The sequence below is a fragment of the Protopterus annectens genome, chromosome 2.part0, assembly GCF_019279795.1.
Source record: "Protopterus annectens isolate FY-2018-M chromosome 2.part0, PAN1.0, whole genome shotgun sequence".
Lineage (NCBI taxonomy): Eukaryota > Metazoa > Chordata > Ceratodontiformes > Protopteridae > Protopterus > Protopterus annectens.
The window spans coordinates 190,132,845-190,155,582 of record NC_056728.1 but is presented as its reverse complement, the minus strand read 5'-3'; the positions used below and the strand labels follow the sequence as shown (position 1 = coordinate 190,155,582).

The 22,738-nt window shown below is 40.1% G+C and overlaps 1 protein-coding gene across 9 annotated transcripts in view; it reads right to left on the bottom strand.

Annotated features, from left to right (window-relative positions):
- TMEM177 (transmembrane protein 177) overlaps positions 1-22,738 on the bottom strand; it is a 161,552-nt gene that overhangs the window by 43,358 nt on the left and 95,456 nt on the right. For 5 of the 9 annotated variants that reach the window (XM_044060659.1, XM_044060655.1, XM_044060654.1 and 2 more), the window contains one exon: positions 21,453-21,554. The exons of the other annotated variants lie outside the window; for them this stretch is intronic. The gene's annotated coding sequence lies outside the window, so the exon portion shown is untranslated. The remainder of the gene's footprint in view (positions 1-21,452; positions 21,555-22,738) is intronic. 9 annotated transcript variants of the gene reach the window in all.

The window sequence follows — 22,738 nt, the reverse complement described above, 5'->3', positions numbered from 1 at the left end:
ATAAACACTTACAGACATTTGAGCTATTGCACTTTCTTCTTACACCTGATAGCACCAAATACTTAAACAATAAACGTCAATACATAATGTCAATACATTTTTGTTTGTGGATTATATGTTTCTAACAATCAACTAAATGGCAGAACTCTTACTCCCCTTTCCTAAACACCACCACTGGTGTTCAAGGCACCACTTTAGGCCCACTTCTGTTTAGCATATTTATCAATAACTTCCACAACGCACCCTCTCAAGGCTCAGTCATCCATTACAGATGACTCCACTATCATCTGCACTGCAAACAACTCCTCAGAACTACACCAACTCACCCAAAATGCCCTCACCTCCACCGAAATTTGGATGTCTAATAATCATCTTGCCCTGGACCCCAACAAAACCAAACTACTAATCTTTGCCCCCCCAAAATTCCACACCCTTACAAAAAGAGAACTTCACCATTCAATCCCTAAATGGTACCACCATTGATACTGTACCTAGCACAAAACTCCTAGGTGTCATCATAGACGAAAACCTCACATTTGACCTGCACATCCAGTCCAATGTCAAAAAGACATCAAAAGCTTGGCACCCTCTACCGACACAAACATCTAATCAGTGCATCTGCCCGACTTTCCCTTGCCACTTCTTTTCTATTACCCTCTCTTTTATATGGTGCCCCCCTCCTCACCAACATTCAGTCCAAACTAGACTCCTGCTACAACAAAACTGCTAAGTTTGTAACTAATGCCTCCTACTCATCCCCACCACTGCTTATAATTATGCAACCTAAAATGGTTTGAACTCCCCAACCTTCTCACCTTTATCCAACTAACTAAAGCTCACAAATTCATTCATAATCCATCCAAGTGCCCTGCTCTGTCTTCTATACTTACTTTATTCCACCCTAACAGACCACTCCAATCCAACAACCAACTGCTTATAAATGTAGAAAAATCCAAACTTTTGGCTGGCCAGATGCTTTACTTCTTTACCATCATAAAACGTTGGACCTCCCTCCCCCCCAACACTTAGATCCACCCACTCAATAACCCTCTTCAAAACATCTCTGAAATAACACCTCTCCTCATCTTGGCTGTGCACATGTGCTAACAACACATCTTATATAACCTAACTTCAATCACAACTATTCTCACCCCCACTCTACTACTCTGGCATCCTCCTTTCACATCCACCTGTCTTTTTACTTACTCCACCTCTCCATCCTGTCCACTTCCCTCTTCTACTACCCCTCATTGTCCTACCATTGATCCCTCCTGTCTACTTCCTTCTCTTCCTAACCCTCATAGACCTACCATTGTACCAGGCGAGACATTCAGGTACTCTGGTGGTATGATATTAAAGTAGGCTACTACTTATATCTGCAACAATATCCACCAACTTTGTAGATTCCTGCAACAGGATGCATATAGCCTATCGCTCAGCAATTACACCTCCTAAACATGTGAAAAGTTTAAGTACCCAGTCTCTAATTAATTCCTATATCTGCTTTGCACCCACTGCATGATGAAGTGTCCTATATAAATTTTGCTGAAAACTACTCATATGGAATGTTCTTATGTATATACTCTGTATTGCTTGTATAATATCTTTGATTTGAGAATGATTACTTGTGTACTGTTTTTTTCACCAATTGTATAAGCTGCCAATAGTATGCACTAAATGTCTTTATTAATGTAAATTCTGTATTGTATGTGAAATGTCTTATATGTGGAGCTTTTCTCTAAGGGACTCCACTGAAAATGGGCACTTCTGGCCCAGCTTGACCATCCCGGTAAACAAATGCAACTAAATAAATACATAAATAAAATTTAAAAGTGCATGTTACAACACAAATTCTTAGCTTTAAAGTAACTTTAATGAACAGTAAATTGTTATTAAATAAACAATTTTTAAAACTGAAGGATTTTACCCAAAGGGAACTTATTTGCTAAAGAAAGGGGCAGCAGAAGCCAACCATCAATCCTTGAAAGCCTCAGCAGGAGCATACTCTTTGGCAGTAGGAAACCTCTGAAGGGTCTGGTGTCCAAATCTGTCTTTTTAGTCAGCTCAGCACGAGCTGACTGATGGTTTGGGCGAGTGGAAGGTGTCCTGAAGTTCTGGAAGCTGGACAGCTATTATATGATTGGCAAGATATAACCCCATACAGCAAAGGCAACTGCAGCAGTAATCAATATGATGAGCATCTAGTCATAACTTCTTGTGTCAGAAGTTCCAGAATTATGGGCTGGATTAAATGTTTTTAGTCTTCTGGAACGGGTGGAATCCTTGACATATGGGACATTCTTGCCCGCTAGAGCCTATAGGGATATGGGTTTGAGCTAGTGTGGGTGTTTTGGGGTGGCAGGACAGTTTCCATCTACTCACTGCTGCTCCCGGTTATATAAAAAAAAAACCTCTTGGGAACCACCCCAGTCTTTCCCTTACTATCACCCTTCCATTTCTTTTTAAAATGTAACTTTTTATCTTTGGCTTACCTTCTCCTTGACTGCAACAGTGGGTCCCTGGTTTATATGGGTAGTTCCTATTCTAGAGTGGGAAGGTATGGGTGGAAAAAAGGTGTTCTGCGCTCTGCGTGACTTTACCTCTTTCCTCCATTTGCTTAAAGACTTACTACTTGGAGCACCATAGAGTAGCTTCTCAGCTAATGGTCCATTAAGGTGCTGGGCTGTAATACTGTCTGGCAGGGTTTGAGGCGTCAGTCAGGTATATCTTCTGATCACAGACATTATGACAGCTGCACTGGATGCTGCATCTAGGCACTGTATCCATACTTGAGAGAATGTTTTGCCACCTGCCCAGCTATATGTGTGAGCTCCCCGAGTTTTGCACATGGGTCAACATTAACCAATTTTACCTCTTGCCTTTTTTGGGGGGGGATCTGGAACATACTCATCTCTGTCTGACAGGTTACTGCTCTGAAAGCCAAAGTGGCAGCAGTATATACCTTTCCCCCAAGTTTACCCAAAGCCCAATTCTGTCATTTAGTATCGTGTTAGGAGTAGGAACCAGTTTGGACCCTTTTGCTTGACTTCACAGATACCACTGCTGAATCTGTCACAGGGATCATTTAAACATATCTGCAAAACTCTTGCATTCTGTAAAACTTATCAGGATTCTTAGAAACAGGAGATTCAGAGTCAGGTTCTTGGAAGGCTTGCCATAAAGGACTCCCATAAATATGCTTACTATAAATAAAAAAAAAATCTACTCAACTCATCCCACAAATCCCTGTGTATTCAGAGAATGGAAAAAAATTTAAACTCTAAGAAAAAAAATAGATTAAAACAAAAATATTTAAAATAAACTAAAAGCAAGGCACGAAATTCAAGTGTGCAAACCCTAAATGAAGAGCTCCAGATACAACAGCAGCGGTTTCAGGGCAGTGACACCTCAAAAATATTATTATTTTTATGTTCTGCTTACCTTAAATAAAAAAAAATCTACTTCTCAGATCCTCCCACTGAAGGCAGAAAGAATTAAACTGCAAGGAAAATTTTACTCACCAAAACCTCTGTGAATTATTGTGCCATTTCTCAGTTTGGATTTAATGAGCACAATTATGACCTAAAGTAAAAGAGTCTATGGTGCATTGTGGATAACAAGGAGCTGAAGTTCATGTGCTGAGCTGGCTTACACATGCATTCCAAGTCTTGCAGATTATGTTCCAAGCTGTAGGGAACTAGTTCCCAAGGATGGCAGTGTATGGAAGAATGAAGACCCTCTGCATAAACACATTTTTCTATTCCTGTCATATGGTTATTTTATATGTTCTGCTACCTTATGGAAAGTCATATTCTGTAACCATCTGAAGAAGTCGGTTTGCTTAGACGAAAACGCAATATTGGTACAAAGCGTTAATGTGTTTTTAGCGGTGTTTTTAGTGGATTTAATAAAATACTGTTTCCGACATCCGTGGCTCCAGCAGTTTTTGGCAATTTCTTATTTTTAAGGAGCTGAAGTTCATGTGCTGAGCTGGCTTACACATGCATTCCAAGTCTTGCAGATTTGAACAATAAGGGCTAAATCATGTTCCAAGCTGTAGGGAACTAGTTCCCCAGGATGGCAGTGTATGGAAGAATGAAGACCCTCTGCATAAACACATTTTTCTATTCCTGTCATATGGTTATTTTATATGTTCTGCTACCTTATGGAAAGCCATATTCTGTAAACATTGGCTGTTCAATCAAAATTAATTTACAGCTGTGTGAAAAACTGTGATGGAGTCAAAGTATAACTAAATGTTATCAATGGCCATGTAAAACTAAAATGCACAGTAGTGTATTCAATTCTGCCGACATTTCCTGTGTTCTCGGGTATCATTCTATACATGACAATCAAAGCTATGAGTACATGTAGTCTAATTCATTAAAATATGCAAGTTTAAATTTGAAACTTGGCAATTAACCAAATAAATGGTTCTGATGTATTTTACCAAAACACATAACTACTGTAATGCAGATTTCAATTTGCACTACAGTTTAGTAGTTTTGGTCATACAAGTTTATCCTCTATGATTAATTAACAGTTTTTGAGTTATTATTTGATTTCAAAACACATCATACAACTTAAAAGTTCTGGAACTGCAAGACCAATATTTACCTGTTTAATGCACCTGTCTTGTACTACAGCTACAACCATCTTCCTGCTTTTTACTGTCTAAAATCAGAGTCTTCCATTGAAAAAAATATTTTGTGTTATCTCATTTATAAACATTTGCTGAATGTTTCCTTAAGGCTGCATCCCCTTCCAACATCATACAAGTGTATAACTAATTATAAACAAGGCATGTGCCCTGAAAATATGTACCATGTAAATTAGCATGCCACCTACTACATACATCTTTATAAACCACACTGTAAAGCATCTATAGCTGTTACTACAATGCGTACAATATATTTTTTCAACAACACTTGAGAACTTATTAGAACAAAACTTAAGAAGGTCAAATACACTGGAAACTATTTCAGGCTGAACCTATGTGTTTTGTTAGGTTTACTCACATAATAAGCTTGTTTTCCTTATTTTACCATGTCATACTAAATTCAGTATGCAAATACTTTGTGGGACAGGACTGGCTCCTCTCAATGGAATACGTGGTTAATATGAATATCTTGCTAGCAAAGTTTGAATCTGCTTGTATGAATCACAAACAACGAGCACTCAAAATGTACCTGTTACTCTGCTATTACTCCTTGTCACTATATGCAAATCATAAACCGCTACCATTCAATGAATTAAGACAGATATATAGTGCCATAGAATTAACAAATAAATAAAATGCAACTAGAAACAGGATGTATTTAAATTCGTTAACCTTGGACATTCTCAACGTACAAAACAACAGTATTAATTTCATTAGGATTCTAAAAGCTTTTAAGTGGGAAGCAAGGCCCCATTATGCACACAACTTTGCCACTGTATTCTGCTAACTTTATAATAATATACTCTGAAATCACTATATCCTACAGAAAAAATTATCCTCCTGGTAGGAGTGAAGTGACTGACACCCTTCAAAATTTGTTCCACAAGGGGGTTATATTAAAAAAAAAAAAAAAAAAAATAGTGGGCTACATAAGGAAGCAATGCATGGACTTTGATTGAAAAATGAGAAATGCTGGAATTAAATAGCACAGATAAATAGGTTAGCACCAGCAGACGTTTTGCTGATAGCAGTAACTAACCTTAGACATAGCACCAGACAAGAAATCTTTTCCATTTTGATATGGATGATTTTTCTGTTGCTTGGTAGCTCAGTGTACTCGTGTTGGGTTGCATGACTGTTCCCCAGTTCTGAGTTAACAGCTTCACTTTCTAATGAAGCAGCCAAGGTTCCTGCTTGCTGGACTATGGAGCAGGAGAAACCAATGCTGTCTTGGCCAAAATGGTGCTGTTAGGATCACCCTTGGCCCTTCCTCCCTGATCTTAAGTAGTAAGCTTGGGATGAAAGGTATGGGAGGGAAGGTAGAGAGAAACAGACCTGTCCAGTGAAAGAAATATGTGCCCATCCTCCAGGTCTTGTTGTCTGTGGTCCTTGTGCAATACTTTTTTAATTACCCGTTTTCTTTTAAGGCAAAAAGGTCTACTTCTGGCACACACCACTTCTGTGCTAGTTTTAGAAAAATGTCACCATTTAATCTCCTTTCATGTGGGTCTGACTCTGACCTGCTGAGGTGGTCTGTAAGAGCTTGTTGTCATTTGACAAGATACTGGACCATCAGATGTAGACCCATAGAATGAGCTACTCCCTACAGCTGCATGGCTAAAAGACACAGAGGATAAGAGTGGGTGTCTCCCTGTTTGTTTTTGTACCACATCATTGTGATGTCTGTTTTTACCAAGAGAAAGTACAGTTGTGCAAGATCTTACCATAACAGTAGATACCATACTACTCACTGTTATAGCATTCTTTACTCCTAGGATATCTTGCTGAGGATAGCTGAACATCCGGTCAATATACCAAGGCATTACATGTTCTGGGCACTGTACATCAGATGTAAATCCTATATGCAAGGCGTAAGGTACACATGTGACATACAAGTGCCTAATCCTCAGAACTGAAGTATCCTAGAAGAACTATAGCACCCCAAGAGGAAAGTAATAACACCTACGTCCAGGAAGAAGAGAAGAAGAAGAAGAAAAAAAGAGAATAAAGACCCCACGACCAGAAGGGACATGAAGCAACATGGGAGGGATAGAATACTGCAACAGTGAAGAAAAGGACATCTACTGCTATGGAAAGATCTTAACGAACTGTACTACATCCCTCTTTATCACCATTGCGGTATTCTTTACTCCTGGGAGAATACAAAAGCTAGTGTAAAGTATGGGAGGAAACCATAGAAGAGTCCTCCAAAAACCCATGAAGGATGGCGCTGGTAAAACTTACCCTGGTGCTAGAAATTACATCCAACTTGTAAAAGTGTGGAAAGACCAAGTTGCAGCTTTTAAAATGGAGCTGAGTCTAGACTCTTGAAAAAAGCACCAGAAGAGGCTACCACCCTGATAGAATGAGCATGAACAGAAGAGGAAAGCTGCTTTCCAGGAAAAGAATAGCAAAAATAAATGGCCTTAGAAATCCAGGAGGAGATATTTTGCTTCGATACTGCCAAACCCAATTTCCTGGCAAGAAAAGAAACAAAAAAACTGCTCAGATTTCCTGATATGTTTTGCCTTGTCTAACTAATATTTGAGCTATCTATGTAAATCCAAGGTGTGAAGAACCCTCTCACTAAGATTCTATGCAGAAGGGAAAAAAGGAAGAAAAATGAATGGACTGATTCAATTCAAGGGCAAATCATTAACTACCTAGGGCATAAAAGGAGCACTGGTAAAGCACAAAATGGTGGGACCATCACGAGGGCTTGCATTTCAGAAACTATCTTGGCAGCAGTAAGAGACACTAATAATAAAGTCTCTTAAGTACAATGTTGTAGGGAAGAAACAACTACAGGTTCAAAACGAGACTGGGTCAATTTCTCAACAACAAAATTAAGGTCCCTAGAAGAAGGGATAGGCTTTCTTGAAGGCCAAATATGAAAGATGTCCTTTAAAAACAGTTGAATTCAAAATGAGAAGCAAAAGGTAGATTGAGGTGGACAAGTGGAAATGGCTGACAAATGAATATTAACAAATGAATATGCCATAACAGAAAAATTAATTCACACAAATAAGAAAGGACCATTGGAACCCTCACAGAAAAAGGATCCAGCTCATGCCTGAGACACCAAATAGAAAATCTCTTCCATTTAGTCACATATGACTTTCTAATAGTGGGTTTCTGGCATCCTGCAAAACCCAAAGCACTCCCTCAGAAAAATTGGTGCTTATAAGGAATCACAACTGTATCACCCAAAGTGTCAACTGAAGAGTGGACAAGTGAGGGTTATTGAGAAATCCTTTTCTCATGTGAGCTCTTCCATCCTGTGAAGTAACATGTGATGACTGCCCCTGGCCAGATGAAATAGACGGGAGAACTAGTGCTGTCTGGGTCAAAAGGAAGTCTCCATCAAGGTTTTGGGTATGTTCCACATGATCTTGTGCAGAGCCTTGGGTAGTAGAGGAAGAGGGGGATATTCATACAGAAATATCCCCCCCTCCAAGAAAAAGACATGGCAGCCACTTACCAAGCCAGAGGACATAGCACTCTGAAACAGAACTGGGGAAGTTGTCTGTTCAGATGGGAGGCAAAAATATCTACCTGAGGAATACCACAATGATGTACACTGTCCACAAAAACACCTCCCTGTGAAACATCCATTCATGAGGATTTGTCCGGGCGCAGCTGAAAAGTGTCTGCCACCAGACTGTGCTCTGATGCAATGTAGACTGCCTGAAGAACTAAATAATGGGGGACTGCAAAATCCCAAGCCCAAAGAGCTAGCCTGCAAAGAAGGTAACAGTTGTGCCTCCTTGCTTGTTAATGTACCACACACACAACTGTGGTACTGTCTGTTACTTTAGAAGACCTGGAACCCAAAGGGAGCAAAAAACCTGGAGAGCAAGAAGCACAACCCTCATCTCCTTGATGCTGACACCAAAGACCCTGGACCTTCAGGCTGTTGGGAGAGACTCCCTAACAGTGAAAAGAAGCATCAGTGTACAGCTCCTGGGTAGGGAGAGGAACTTGAAAAGGTAGACCTGGATTCAGTGAGATCTGGTGAATCCACCAGCACAGAGCTCAACCTTGAGACAAGGCAAGAGATGAACCAGACAGTCCAGAGGATGTCAGTGCTGCAGCCAAACAATTTTGAGATACCACTGAAATTTCTCATGTTGAGTTTTGCAAAGGGAACCATGGGAACAGCATATACCCCAGAGCATCAAGAAATTCCCTTGCAGGAAGGACTGGAAGAGGAACAGGAAGAGGAAATTGTAACTAAGCAGTCAAACAGAAGTCCTTGCGAGAAGGCACATAAGACAACATTGGAAGAGTCCAAATCCTCCACCCCAGGAAACACTTGGTGCTGAGAAGGATTCAATACAAATTTTTGAGATTGAGTTTGAACCCCATACTGTGCAAAAGCTGCATAGTGAAGCATAAATCTTGAAGAAGGAGTTGCTGGAAGGGGGCCTGAATCAAAAGATCGTCCAAATAAGGGAATATTTTAATTCCATTAAATCTGCAAAAGACTACCAGAAAGGGTCATACGTTTGGCAAAAATCCCTCAGTGCTGCAGAAAGACCAAAAGGCAGAGCAGCAAACTGATAATGAGAGAAACAAACATAGAAATATAAACATTTCCTGAAGAAAGGGTGAATAGGAATGTGGAGGTAAGCATCCTTCAAATCCAGGGATACCAGAAAGGCTGGAGAAAGCAACAGACAGAAAAGTGTCTGATGAGACAACACCCTGAAAGAAGGAACCTTGACAAAGGTGCTGAGAAAAGACAGAATGGGTCTCCACAACCCCTCCTTCCTAGGAACCAGAAACATCCTGGAATGAAAACATGTTCCCTGCTGAAAGAAGATGACAGGTTGTACGGTTCACTTAACCACCAGATCCTGCAAAACCAAAGGAAAATGTAGGTGATGACAAACAGGAAGCTGAAAAGGCCTGAGAATGGAGAAAGGTACTTCCAGGTCATAAAATAACCATTCTGGATAATGGAAAGTACCCAAGAGGCTGTGGTTATCTGTTGCCAGACAGGAAAAGAAAGAGTCAACCTGAAGGACAGAGGGATCTGACTGAAGGGTAGAGTGGCTGAATGTCAAACAGATGCAGATTTTTCAGGGAAAGAAGGCTTTTGACTCTTAGCACCATGACAAGAATTGTCTCTAAAAACTCTCCTAGATGCCATCTTGCCCCTAGAAGCTGTTTACACTGCTTATGAACAAAAAAAGGCTTAGAAGGATAATTTCTCAAACTTAGGAACTGGACAGACAAAGATTTATTCTAAATCCTGCGTAAACTTATCCCTTATCCTGAAGGGGTTTTAAATAATTCAGCCACAGCAGTGCCAAAGAGATTCGGCTTGTCTACGGCAGAATCCAATAACTTAGCTTTGATGACTCCAGGCAGAACCAGGAGACGTAACCAAGAGTACCTCCTCAAAAAAGATCCAGATGCAGCTGACCTACAAGAGGCATCAGCAGCACCATAGCTACATTTAATAGAATGATGAGCCACCTGAGAAGCAGAGCTCAAAAGTGAAATGGCAAAAGTCTTTCCATAGGAGTCAAGCAAATCAGCCAAAAATACCCCCAAACAGAAAGAACAGCCAGGTCATACTTACTCATATGGGCCTGATCATTAATAGCCCTGAAGGCTAAGGTAGGAGAGATATATATAGGGTTGCCACCTTTCTACTGTGCCATTTCCTGACAAACAAGCCCCGCCCCATGCACAATCAAGCCACACCCATTCCCTTTAATAGCCACACCCCTTTACTCTAGCACCCTTCAGCATAAGTCTTTAATATCACATACAGTTACCAATAAGTAGAAAAATGTGCAACAAGTCAAAAGTAAATTAAAAAAAACTTTATTTAGCAATACTTCAAAGGTTCACTACATACAACAGTACATCACACACAAGCATGGGAAAACTAAGCCCAAGTCTCATATCACAGGTAGTACTAAAATGGAAATACAATTAGATATTAAAAACACCAGTTCATTCAAAGCAGTACATTAAGGGTTCACCACACACAATAGTAAAAGAAAAGCAACTGTTTAAAGTATCTTCAGTTTTGCTAGAAATCATTGCTTATACTTGAAGCTATATTTGGCATTTGATCTAGCAGCCTCATGTAATGGCTGGTTATTTCTCAGAAATGAATAAAATTGCGAACAACTCATGTTAAAGTTTAGCTTGACCTGCAACTCTGCCTTCACAAGTGACACAAGCATTCTATTTCTTACATCAGTCCACGCATTCCCCATAAGTGAAAAAACCCTTTCCACAAAGCTATTGCTGGGGGGGATTGAAAGAGCAAACTGCACCAGTCTGTAAAGTGGCTTGCAGTCTGGAGCTTTACTAAACAAAGTCACCCAGCGATCACTTACAGATGCCTCTGTCATCTGTAACAGGGCTGGCAATGCAGCAGTTAAAGTACAGTAGTCTGAGTAAAGTGCTTCAATGTCCACATCCAATTTGAAGAGGTCTGCAACTGTACGCAGTTCTGGCCAAATTACAGGATGTTGGAGGCTGAGGACCTGCATAGCTTTAAAGGGACTATTATCATAGTCAAACCACTTCTGTAGGTAACAAAGTGCTTTACTGTAAAAATCACAGAAGGTCCTACAGACCTGCTGTGTGACAGCTGGAGTAAAGTGCTGTAAGGCAGATGAAACTTTAGTACCAAAGAACTGGTCATCTAGCCTTCTCTGCAACTCATCTTTTAGACTTTTCATCACGGTGTACAACTCTGGAGCAGAGAGAGTGTTACTTTCAAGTTTTGCTATAGACTTGTGGAATACCTGCAGGATGTAGTGCATGAAATGTATGTAGCACTCTGCCTCAGACACATCCGCACTGATGCCATCCTCATCGGCCTCCACAAATTTCCAGATAAGGGGGTGACAGTCCTCAGGCCCTTGACTAATAAAATAACTTTTAATAGCAGGCCAACATTCTACCAGCCTTGCCACAGCTGGGAACAAAGACAGCCACCTTGTTACAACATGCTGCATTATTTCCTTAAAGTCCTGGTCTAGGAAAGAATAGAAGCCTTTCAACAGTGCCATTTTTTAGCAGATGCTGAAAACTCACTATGTACTTTCAAAACCAGAGTCTCCACATCAAACTTTCCAAGGGCCTTGCTTGCATGCTTGGCACAGTTATGTATTACATGGCATAAACAGTTTGCTGCAATGATGTGAGGCACCTCAGATTTCAAACTTTTAAAAACAGACCTGTGCTTTCCATAATTGACTGAGGCATTGTCTGCAGCATAGCTAGCAATGTTTTGTACTTTGAGTCCTTTATGCACAAGGATGTCCTTTATTCTAGTAAAGATACATTCAGAACTTTCGTTATGATCCTCATAGAAATCAAGAAGTTTCTGTTGTGTGCCATGGGTGTGAGTAAAGTACTGAATAACTAAAGGGAACATTTTTCTGTTCCCTTTATTGGATGCATCTGATCCCACTGAGAAATAGGAATTGCCAAGTTCCTGCAGAAGGAGCTCCTCTGAATGAGGTGCAAGTACATTCATGACAATACTCTCAGATTTTGTCTTCCCACAGGTGAATTTCGAAGCCAAAGTAGAATCAGGGAAGACTGTCTGTGCCAGCTTACCTCCACAATCTATGGATACATATGAGTGACCATGTTTCACTCCATGATAGACTGCTGTCACTTCAGCTGCAGTGACTTTGGAAGCTTCACTGGTTACACTACGTGGCTGAATAAACTTGGTCATTACGAGGTTCTGCCTCTGCAGCTGAAGGCTTTGATGATGTTTGTCTGACTTCTGATGACTTTTCAATGCCTTTTCCCCATCCCATTTTACAGTGAAAATTGTTCCACAGGATGTGCACTTTGCCATGGCATCTGCATTTGGAACAGGTCGCACCCATGAGTAGCTTTGCTCCCACACCTTATTATAACTGCAGAAAAACCTCTTGGGAGACGCGCTTTCAGCTTCTTCTTGATGATCCATTGACCTTTTCCTGAACATGATTCGTGTAGGATCCTTGCTCAACACTACAATAAACCAAAACAGCTATTACTAGAAAATCAAAACACTTGTGACCAACACCAGTGCCTGGTGGGGCCTGTGTCAGTCAGTAACAACTAGCCAGAGTTCACATTCACATGTGAATCTCCAGACTTTCACACCCTAGTAATTCCAAGTTGGTATAGGGAAAAAAAAATGAGACTCCTCATGAAAAATTACAGTGAAGGTAAAGCAATGAAAGGCAGAAGCAACTCCTGTCTGAGGGACTTTCTGCAGCTGTTACACATGAACCTGGTGTGACAGCAGAATATGCACAGAAGGCATTCAACTGTGTAAAACACATGGGTCAGACACTACAGCAATGCACCAAATTAAGACCCTCTACTTTTATGTAGAACCCAGTGCAAAAGTTATCCAGCTGAGTCTGAACACAGCAAGAAAGTTCAGGCATACTGTGGACTGACAAGATAAAGATGAAATACATGGCAGCTCAGCAATCATACCCTCTGGCTACAATTGTAATAACTTGCATAAAGACAAACAGGACATAGTGTGGGCCGACACAATGATAAACATGAAATTTGTAACTCAGCAATCATAATACCCTCTGGCTGCAACAGTAATAACTTGCATAATGATAAGAGACCGTATGGGCAGACAAAGACGAATCAGAAGCCCCACAATTCCAGATGCAACACCCCATATTAAGTGCAATTTCTCTTAAAAGCACAGAGACCAGTCAACTTGGGACTGGTTTCTCCCCTTTTCCACTCCAGATCCCACCCACCACCTCCTCCCACTGGCACAGTTAGAGTTGAGCATAGTGGCCAAGTGAAGACCTCCAGCACCCTATTTATCAAACAGTGCTTTGGGCCCCTGCTAAAGCAGTTGAGACACACTTGAGGTCTGATTTATATACACAAGGGAAAGGCTGGCACAAGTTTACTAACTATGCCCCCCTTTTCCCCAGACTACAACATAATCAGCCAGCTACTCCTTATAAGCAACTTTAAGGCCCTAACAAAGTGTGTTCAGTCTTACTGTGCAATAGTAATAAACATTGCTAGTTTGACCAATGCCAAGGTAGTGGCCCAGTGTCACTAAATAAATATTTAAGTAGTCTCAAAACTTAAATATCTACACAACAAACCGTTAGAAAATATCCCGTGTATATTCACTGTAACAAGCTCAAAACCACATTAGATATTTCACATTGACAGTCCCAAAGAAAAGCAACTACATTAAGCCTTGCTATATACCCAAGACACCTAGGAAGAAAAACAGGTCAAGGTAAACATCACGGTGATGATAGACTAGAAAAGACAGTTCTACAGTCCAAGCATCCTATACAAATCATGTAGTCATACATTCACTGTAACATCAAATGAACTAAGCTTTGGTATAGACGGTATACCCTAGAAAACACAGATAAAAGGTAAACAGTTGTGATGACAAACTAGACAAAAAGCTACATTTAAGCCTCACTATAATACAAAGACTGTACACCCTAGAAAGACACCCTAGGAAGAAACACAGGTCAAGGTAAACATCACGGTGATGATAGACTAGAAAAGACAGTTCTACAGTCCAAGCATCCTATACAAATCATGTAGTCATATATTCACTGTAACATCAAATGAACTAAGCTTTGGTATAGACGGTATACCCTAGAAAACACAGATAAAAAGGTAAACAGTTGTGATAACAAACTAGGCAAAAAGCTACATTTAAGCCTCACTATAATATGAAGACTGTACGACATAGACACCCTAGGAAGAAACACAGGTCAAGGTAAACATCACGGTGATGACAGACTAGAAAAGACAGATCTACAGTCCAAGCATCTTATACAAATCATGAAGTCATTATATATTCACTGTAACCAAGTCCAAAACCAGATTAGAAACTGTTCTAGTTAATAATCACCACATGTTGAACATCTAGATACAGTTACACACATCTTGTCACCATCAATGAATGAGATAGTGTCAGCACAGCTAGTGAATTAATATAAATTTAATATTAAAAAAATTCACTAATAGCTGTGCTGGCAATATTTCATTCCCCTTGTCACACTAATCTTTGAAAATCTACCTTAATTCCAAAGAATTCATCAATTAAAAAAATTCCACTTACCTCCAAAAAAAGCAGCAGCAGGGCTACTTAAACAAGCTCTCAGTGACAGAAGGGAACAGGCAGCTAAAGGGCCAGCAAGCAGCAGGCAGGGGAACACAACAGTCGGCCAGTCCACAGCACTTCTCCAGGGCAAGATTCCAGCAAGCAAGGCAAGCAGCAGGGCTAGGCAATCCTTCCAGGGAGCAGCAGGCCTAGGGCAATCCTTCCAGGCAGCAGCAGGTAGCAGAACTAGGGCAATCCTTCCAGGCAGCAGCAGGCAGCAGAACTAGGGCAATCCTTCCAGGCAGCAGCAGGGCTAGGGCAATCCTTCCAGGCAGCAGCAGGGCTAGGGCAATCCTTCCAGGCAGCAGCAGGGCTAGGGCAATCCTTCCAGGCAGCAGCAGGGCTAGGGCAATCCTTCCAGGCAGCAGCAGGGCTAGGCAATCCTTCCAGGCAGCAGCAGGGCTAGGGCAATCCTTCCAGGCAGCAGCAGGGCTAGGGCAATCCTTCCAGGCAGCAGCAGGGCTAGGGCAATCCTTCCAGGCAGCAGCAGCAGCAAACGAAACCAGCAATCCACCGAAGACGTCCAACCAGCAAGAAATTTCAGACCTTAAGCACCTTTTACAGCAGAGAGTAAAAGGTAAAATTAGTAGCTGAAGTGCCGCTTTTTATCCACTAATTTTCGCGGGCTTTGCGGGGATTTGACTTGAAAGTCTACGTGTTGATTGGCTGCTTGCTGCACGAGCCCCTTCTGCAGCAAGCAGCCAATCAACCGAGAGTCCAAGATGGGAATTTTAATTTTTTTTTTTCCTACATATGCGCTGACGAGCCTGACGTCGCTTTCCGGACTCCCAGAGCAAGAACCGGAGAACCGGAGTGCCCTACTGATTTCCGGGCACTCCGGAAAAAAAACGGAGGGGTGGCAACGCTATCCCTATCCCAAATCACCTTCAACAAAGTAGTGGACTGGCTCAATAATTGCCATCTCCTATTGAATCCAAACAAAACCAAACTACTACTTTTCTCCCCTACCCGTAAATTCACATCACCAAATATTACAATCTCATCCAACAATGGTACCACAATCCCTCCAGAACCATGCACAAAACTTCTTGCTGTAATAATAGATAATAACCTCACATTTGATGCTCATATAGACAAACCATTAAAACTGTTAACAAAAAAAAACTAGGCTCCTTGTACAGGATTAAATCATTCCTAACCCCACCTGCCAGAACGGCCATAGCTCAAACACATCTCCTATTGACCCTTTTCTATGCCTCACCCATCCTCGTAAACCTATGGAAAGCAAACCTAAACAAATTAGCTAGCTGCTAGAACAATATAGCTAGATTCGCCACAGGCACAGCCTACAGAACCCATCACTGTCAAAGTCTTCAAACACTAGACTGGCTAGAACTACCCATTCAACTCCAGTACAACCAACTCATAGTTATTCATAAAATCCTCTACCAACCTAACAGTACACCCATTCTGACAAATATTATCACCCCCTACAGCAACCTAGCATCTCTCCGCTCATCCAACAAAATGCAAGTACAACATGCCAAAGCCAACAACTCAGCTGGAGAATCATTATTCTCCAACTCAGCTGGAAAAAAATGAAACGTGCTCCCCCCAGATCTTACCACTATAGCCTCCTTACCCCAATTCAAAACATCCTTAAAGAATCACCTAAACAGCCATTGGCTATGTCCATGTCTAAACCCAGACTAACCCAATATAACTACAACACTAGTAGGTAAATTATGAAATAAAACCAACTTCCTTATCCTATATGAATAAGCTTTCTAAACCTAACACACCCAGACTATATATACTTCTCAACAACCTTTAGAACAATATTATCTAAACCTAACCTAACTTGCTATCCAAACCATTCTAAAGCTTTGTTTCTAACTCCCTATCCTAACCATTCTAATGCCTTGTTTTTAACTCTTCTATAGCAACCTGTTATCCTAGCCATTCTACGGATATGTTTTTAACCCTCCTGCATCTAATTTCCAATAACTCCCCTTCTTAACTAACCACCTTTTTCTCCTGGTTGTCATTCATGACATCAATCTAGGTATCATGTCATTCTATACACCCAAATGCTGTGCAATGATTTCTGTACATATTTCATACTATAACCCTACAAAGATCTTAAACTTCAATGTAACCATGCATATATATATAAAATCACCTTTTTAAAATTCTACATTTTTTTCAATGTAATCATGAATATTGATTGTCACTTTTTGTACATGTGGAGCTTTCTCCCCGGGCCTCCGCTGAAAATGGACATGTATCCAGTCAAACTCTCCCAGTTAACAAATGTAAAATAAATAAATAAAATAAATAATACTATTAAATCAGAGTTTCTTTGGACTCCAAAATCTATCAGGATCAGCTGTCAGAAACTGACACACACTAAAAATAATAGTGGCTTAGCCCTCCCAAACTTTAAGACCTATTATGATATAATAAACTCTAGTAAGCTTATAACAATATCAGAATTTAAGCCAAATCATAAAAAAATGGGGTCCTATATGGGTTAAATTGTGGTCTAGCTTTATATGTAGATACCAATGTAATCCCAGAACTTTACCTTTTTTAAATAAGGAGAGTCGCAGAACTTTTAAAATACACAAATCCCTAAAGCATGTAATTAAAATCTTTCAAGTTCTGATGGATGTGCTTGATTTAAAAGAATCAGTGATGGTACTGCGGTGGTGGTGCTGCGGTAGCATTGTCGCCTCACAGTAAGACGCTGTCCAGTTCAATTCTCAGCTACAGCATCTTCTGCGTGAAGACATGCGTGAATGGGCATACCTTCGTTGAAGGTTGCGCGTCAGGGCTGGCAACTCGGCACGTAAAAATCTACTGCCAATCATTAGCAGACCGGAGTTCTGCTGTGGCAACCCCTAACCGGGAAAAGCCGAAAGACACAACAACAAGTGATGGTACTTCAGCCAGTTCATCTTAATCCTAACTTAAAATTAAATAACCAAATGAGAAGTCTTTATAAATACCTCTTACTTGGATAAAACTATTTTGAACTTCTTTGAGTATAAAAAACTTACAAAGCCTCTCTCAGGTCACCAACTGAATCTGCTCAAAAGCTATTTTATAAATTTGAGACAAATAAAAAAAAAAGTTTCAAAGCTTTTGAATGACCCAAAAATTATTGAACACAATGTAAATTTATGTAAACTGTTATGGGCTGCATTTACCTCCAAAAAGAAGATATCAAATGTATACAAATTAATTACATCTATTAAATATCAAGACACTGTTTATTCTAAATACTGGACTAATTTAAATCCTTCAATTACACAAAATCAAAAAATCCAATCGATTCAATCATCCTTTAAAATTATTACCTTTCAGAAAACTTTTATATACTCGATTAATGTTAATAAATAATGCATGTTTGACTCCCAATAGACTTAACACATTTTTCCCACATCATCTTCTAATTGTTCAGTATGTAAATGGCAAACAGCTGACTTACTACATGTTTTTTGGAGTTGTAAATGCTCTTATAAACTCTGATGTTACTTAAAAATTAGGCTAGAGAAAGTGGGATATGAGAAATCTACCTTATCCTGGAAATTTGCACTATTGCATACACCCCCTCCTGGTATAGTACAACTAGATCTACATGTACGAATTACCCCTTTCTCATTGACCAAGCTCTATTATTACTCAAAATTGGCTTGACAGAACAAAAATGCCATGAGACAGATTTAAACAAACTGCAATAGATTACATATCAGCGCACAAGTTAATAATAACTAATCAAAACAAACATTCCTATTATATACACTATTGGGAAATGCTAAATAACTATATTTTAGAATCAAATTTCATATATTTTTACCTCTGAATTAGTTGAGGGAGTTAGCAGCAATAACATTTCATCAGATTACTCCATATTTTACTTGATTGTTTTACTATTATCCTACTACCTTACTTGTTTGAAAACAAACATAGGCATTTAGCACTTTTGTACATAGTGTTATAGTTATACCTATATACTCGGTTTTGTACAATTAATGAATGTTATTAACAAGATTTTTTTTTAAATTTAGATAAAGATATTAGGAAAAAGGAGAGGAGGAAAGTCCCTGAAATCAGAATCATCTATCAAGAGTAAATTTGCAGCCAGTCGCAGCATATAAAAAAACAAATTAAACAACTGAGTCAAGATGAAACCTACTTCACTATGCACAATCTGGGGGTGGTGGGTACTACCACTGAGGCAGTGAGGAATTTGAACATCTAATGTTACAGGTAAGTATGACTTCTGCAACTGTACAATGTTTATCATTCCCACTGCCTTAGTGGCATTTTGGTTAAATTCCCAAAGCTTACTCTACCTGGGAGGAAGATCCGCGGTGGTGCAGCGGTAGCGTTGTTGCCTCACAGCAAGAGGTTCTCCCATTTGATTCTCAGCTGGAGTGCGGGAGTGCCTTCTGTGTGGAGTCTGCATGTCCTCCCAGCAGTTGGGTGGGCGTTCGAAAGACATGCGTAAATGGGCATGCCTTCGCTGAAGGTTGAACATTGAGCTGGCACCTCAGCGTTCGTGAAAATCTACTGCCAATCATTAGCGGACCGGAGTACCGCTGTAGCAACCCCTAACCGGGAAAAGCCAAAAGACAAACAAAACTCTACCTGGGAGGTAGAAGGATCAGGCTCCGAGAATCCCTGGAGAATGGTCCTAAAAAAGCCTGCTTTGCACCTTGGAAAGCAATCCAGTTTGTAGTGCTTTGTGAATGTATGAACAGAGGACCAGGTTGCTGCCTGTAGAATGCTTCTAGAGTCCACCCCTTTCAAATATGCCATCAAGGAGGCTAAAACCCTAGCCAAGTAAGCCTCAGCTTTGCCTGGAAAAGTTTCATCATGATGGGAGTAACAGCAAGCAACAGCAAAGGGCAACCAGCATGTAATAGTTTTCTGAGCTCCCTTATAGGAGATAAACATCTGTTCAGCATTCCTAAAGGGCTTTTTTCTGTCAAGGTAATACCTCAGCTGCCTGTGCGCATCAAAGGTATATAGAATCTTTTCTCCCTTGTTTTCTGGACCAGGACATAACATGGGAGGTTCTTGGCTCGATTCAAGGTAAATTCAGAAACACCTTTAGGCATGAATGATGGATTAGGGTGTTACACAACCTTGTCCCCGTGAAAAATCAGATAGGGTTAGTGAGAGTCTGCATCTCAGAGACTCACCTTGCAGATATCAGAGCACTGTAAATCAGACTGCGAGGCAGGTTCAAAAGGAGATAAGGTCAGTTTTTCAAGAAAAAAGAGGAAATCCCAGGGAGGAAGAATTTGCTTTTGAGGGGGTCTCACATGCAACACTCCTTTAATGAGCTGTGTCACCACAAAAAGAGATGAGAGAAGAGGATCCATGGTCAGACAAGCTGAGATTGCCGCAAGATGCACTTTGATAGAAGCGTATGAAAAAACATTTCTAAGAAGCTAGGCACCACCTAGAAAACCTCTTCCACTTTTAAGCATAAGATTTTTTAGTTGCAAGTTTTCTTGCCTCCTTAAGTACCTACTGTGCACCCTCATGGAAAAAGTGCCTAAAAACAAGGGCACTGGAACCATAGGGTAGGTTTCTACATACTCTTGTTCTGTGCCCTTGGCATAAAAAATACTTATTCATCTACAGTAGCAGAAAATAAAAAGAAACAGCTTAACTGATTTTTGCTTCATGTTTTATCTCCTGGCCACTCAACATTTTTGACATTTTGGGAAGTCACTGAGAATTGCAGCCAGATAGTAATAGCAGTTGTCAGAATTTCATACTTATTCCTCATTCAAAAATGAATGCCGATACCGGATGCTGATGCCACAGCTGTCAGGACAGAAGAGGAATATGCAGAATAGACAGTCTAGTTTTTTTTTGAAAAAGGAGCAAATCTTAACTTATATGAGTACCTATAGTCATGTGTGAGTGCGAGTATACAAGTGTGTACATGTGAGAATATGTGTGTTCCTGCTTTTGGGGAGATGACTTTCTCATTTTATAGTCTCACTCATACATTTATAAACACACTATTGCTTAAATCACATAAATGAACAATTCCTCCAGTTCTGCTCCAGTCTATTTTGTCACGTTTTCCCCACTGCTTAAAACACATTCTCTTACACACTAATGCATAAAAATTGTTTGCCAATACCTTAAATCCCTGACTTTTATTCCTGCTTCTGCAGAACCCTGACTTTTTCTCAGTGTTTTCCCCATGTCTTATAGTCTTTGACTTTCTGGTAAATCACTACAGTCAGTCAGTAATGGCAGACAGATTTTCATACTTCTTATTGTTCAGAAACTGCATGCTGATGCAAAACATGTTACACTATTAATTTTTTTTAACTAAATTAGTGCAATATTAAAAATGTACCATGATTTATCCCCCCTCCATTATTTTTGCTATGTCTAGAATTCTTGAGCAAATATGTTAAGATGTATGCAGAGAACAATACCCCTCAGCTGAGCCTGATTTTGAAAAACATCTCTGAATTTTGTCTTCTATTTTACCCTGTCCCAGATTTTCTGATAAATCATAGACAAATCAATAATGCTAGTCAGTGGTGTTTCATACTTTTTGCTGCTCAGAAAATGCATGTTAATGCAACATCTTTTGTTCTATTAACTTTTTAAGTGAATCACAGTAATACTTACAAATTATCCCTGATTTTGTCCTTCCCCATTATTTTTTGCTACAGCCAGAATTCTTGAGGAAAGAAGTCGAGTGTTATGCAAGGACATTCCACATCAAATGTTCTAAAAATAAAAAAAAAATGTACAGTAGGTAGAGTTTACTGTTTTAACTGCTCATAGTTTTACCTAGCTTCATGTCACAATTAAAAAATGTACCTGAAAGACAATTCTACAGTTTCTGTTAGCCTCTTGTCAAAGGACTACTAGATTAGAAATTGCAGGGAAAGCTTTGTTACCGGTTGCTAAGGGCAACCAATGGCAGGCCCTTAGACTGCACTGTTCTCAGTAATCTCTGTCATAATACAAGACTACAGATTGCCAGCTCAGTCCTGTGATCAGCAGTTAGGGGCAATCAATCATGGCAGATTATACTGTATATAGATCATGGGGTGGCTATCAATGTTATTATAAATAAGAAAAAATGAAACTGCTGGCAATTATGCATGGGAATACAAGGCTGAATTAGATCTTGTCAGCACCAACCTTCACAGGGCACATCCTGTCTCCAGGAGGGGACAAATAAGACAGGATGGGGATGAATTTATGGGTAGACATTTGATCATAAACGTTTGCCATACAGCAAGCAGGGGTATTGCTCTGTTTTTTATGCAACACATTACAGGGATGGGGGAAGCACTGCACAGTCTATTTGTCCTTCTGGCATGTCTTTTTTGTTCACTGATGGAGAGTCAAGCCTTCAGTTTTAATATTTGTGGAACCATTTGTTTTGTGGAGGGGCAGGAGATCAAGAAGGGTTGAATCATCAGTAACACAGAATGGTTGACATAAATCACAGCAAAGATGAGACAGAATATAAGGACGTAGTTTCAAACCTGTCTTGGTGAATGGGCTCTCTGGTCTAGTGATCATTTTAGTTCGGTCTCCCAGGGGTCTTTGTAGTTATGTGACGCGTTTAGGTGGATGCATACAAAAAGGGCATTAAACTGTATAAATGGGTTGATCAGGCAAGAGTATAGAGGGAAGATAACTTATGCTAGACAGAAGGATTTCCCAAATACTACTGCTGCATGAAGGTCAAAAGATATTGAGATGCATATAAGGATGTTGAGATCTCTGATGATCATATCATTCTAGAGTGGGATGTCACCTATACTGTAACCTGCTGTCATATTTTGGTTACCAAAGATACAACACTCCTTAGTATTTAACATTAGCCCATTTCCTAATAGACCATAAATTTGTTTGGTATAGCTCTTGCTGGTGTCACCTGCTGAGCAAATGACAAC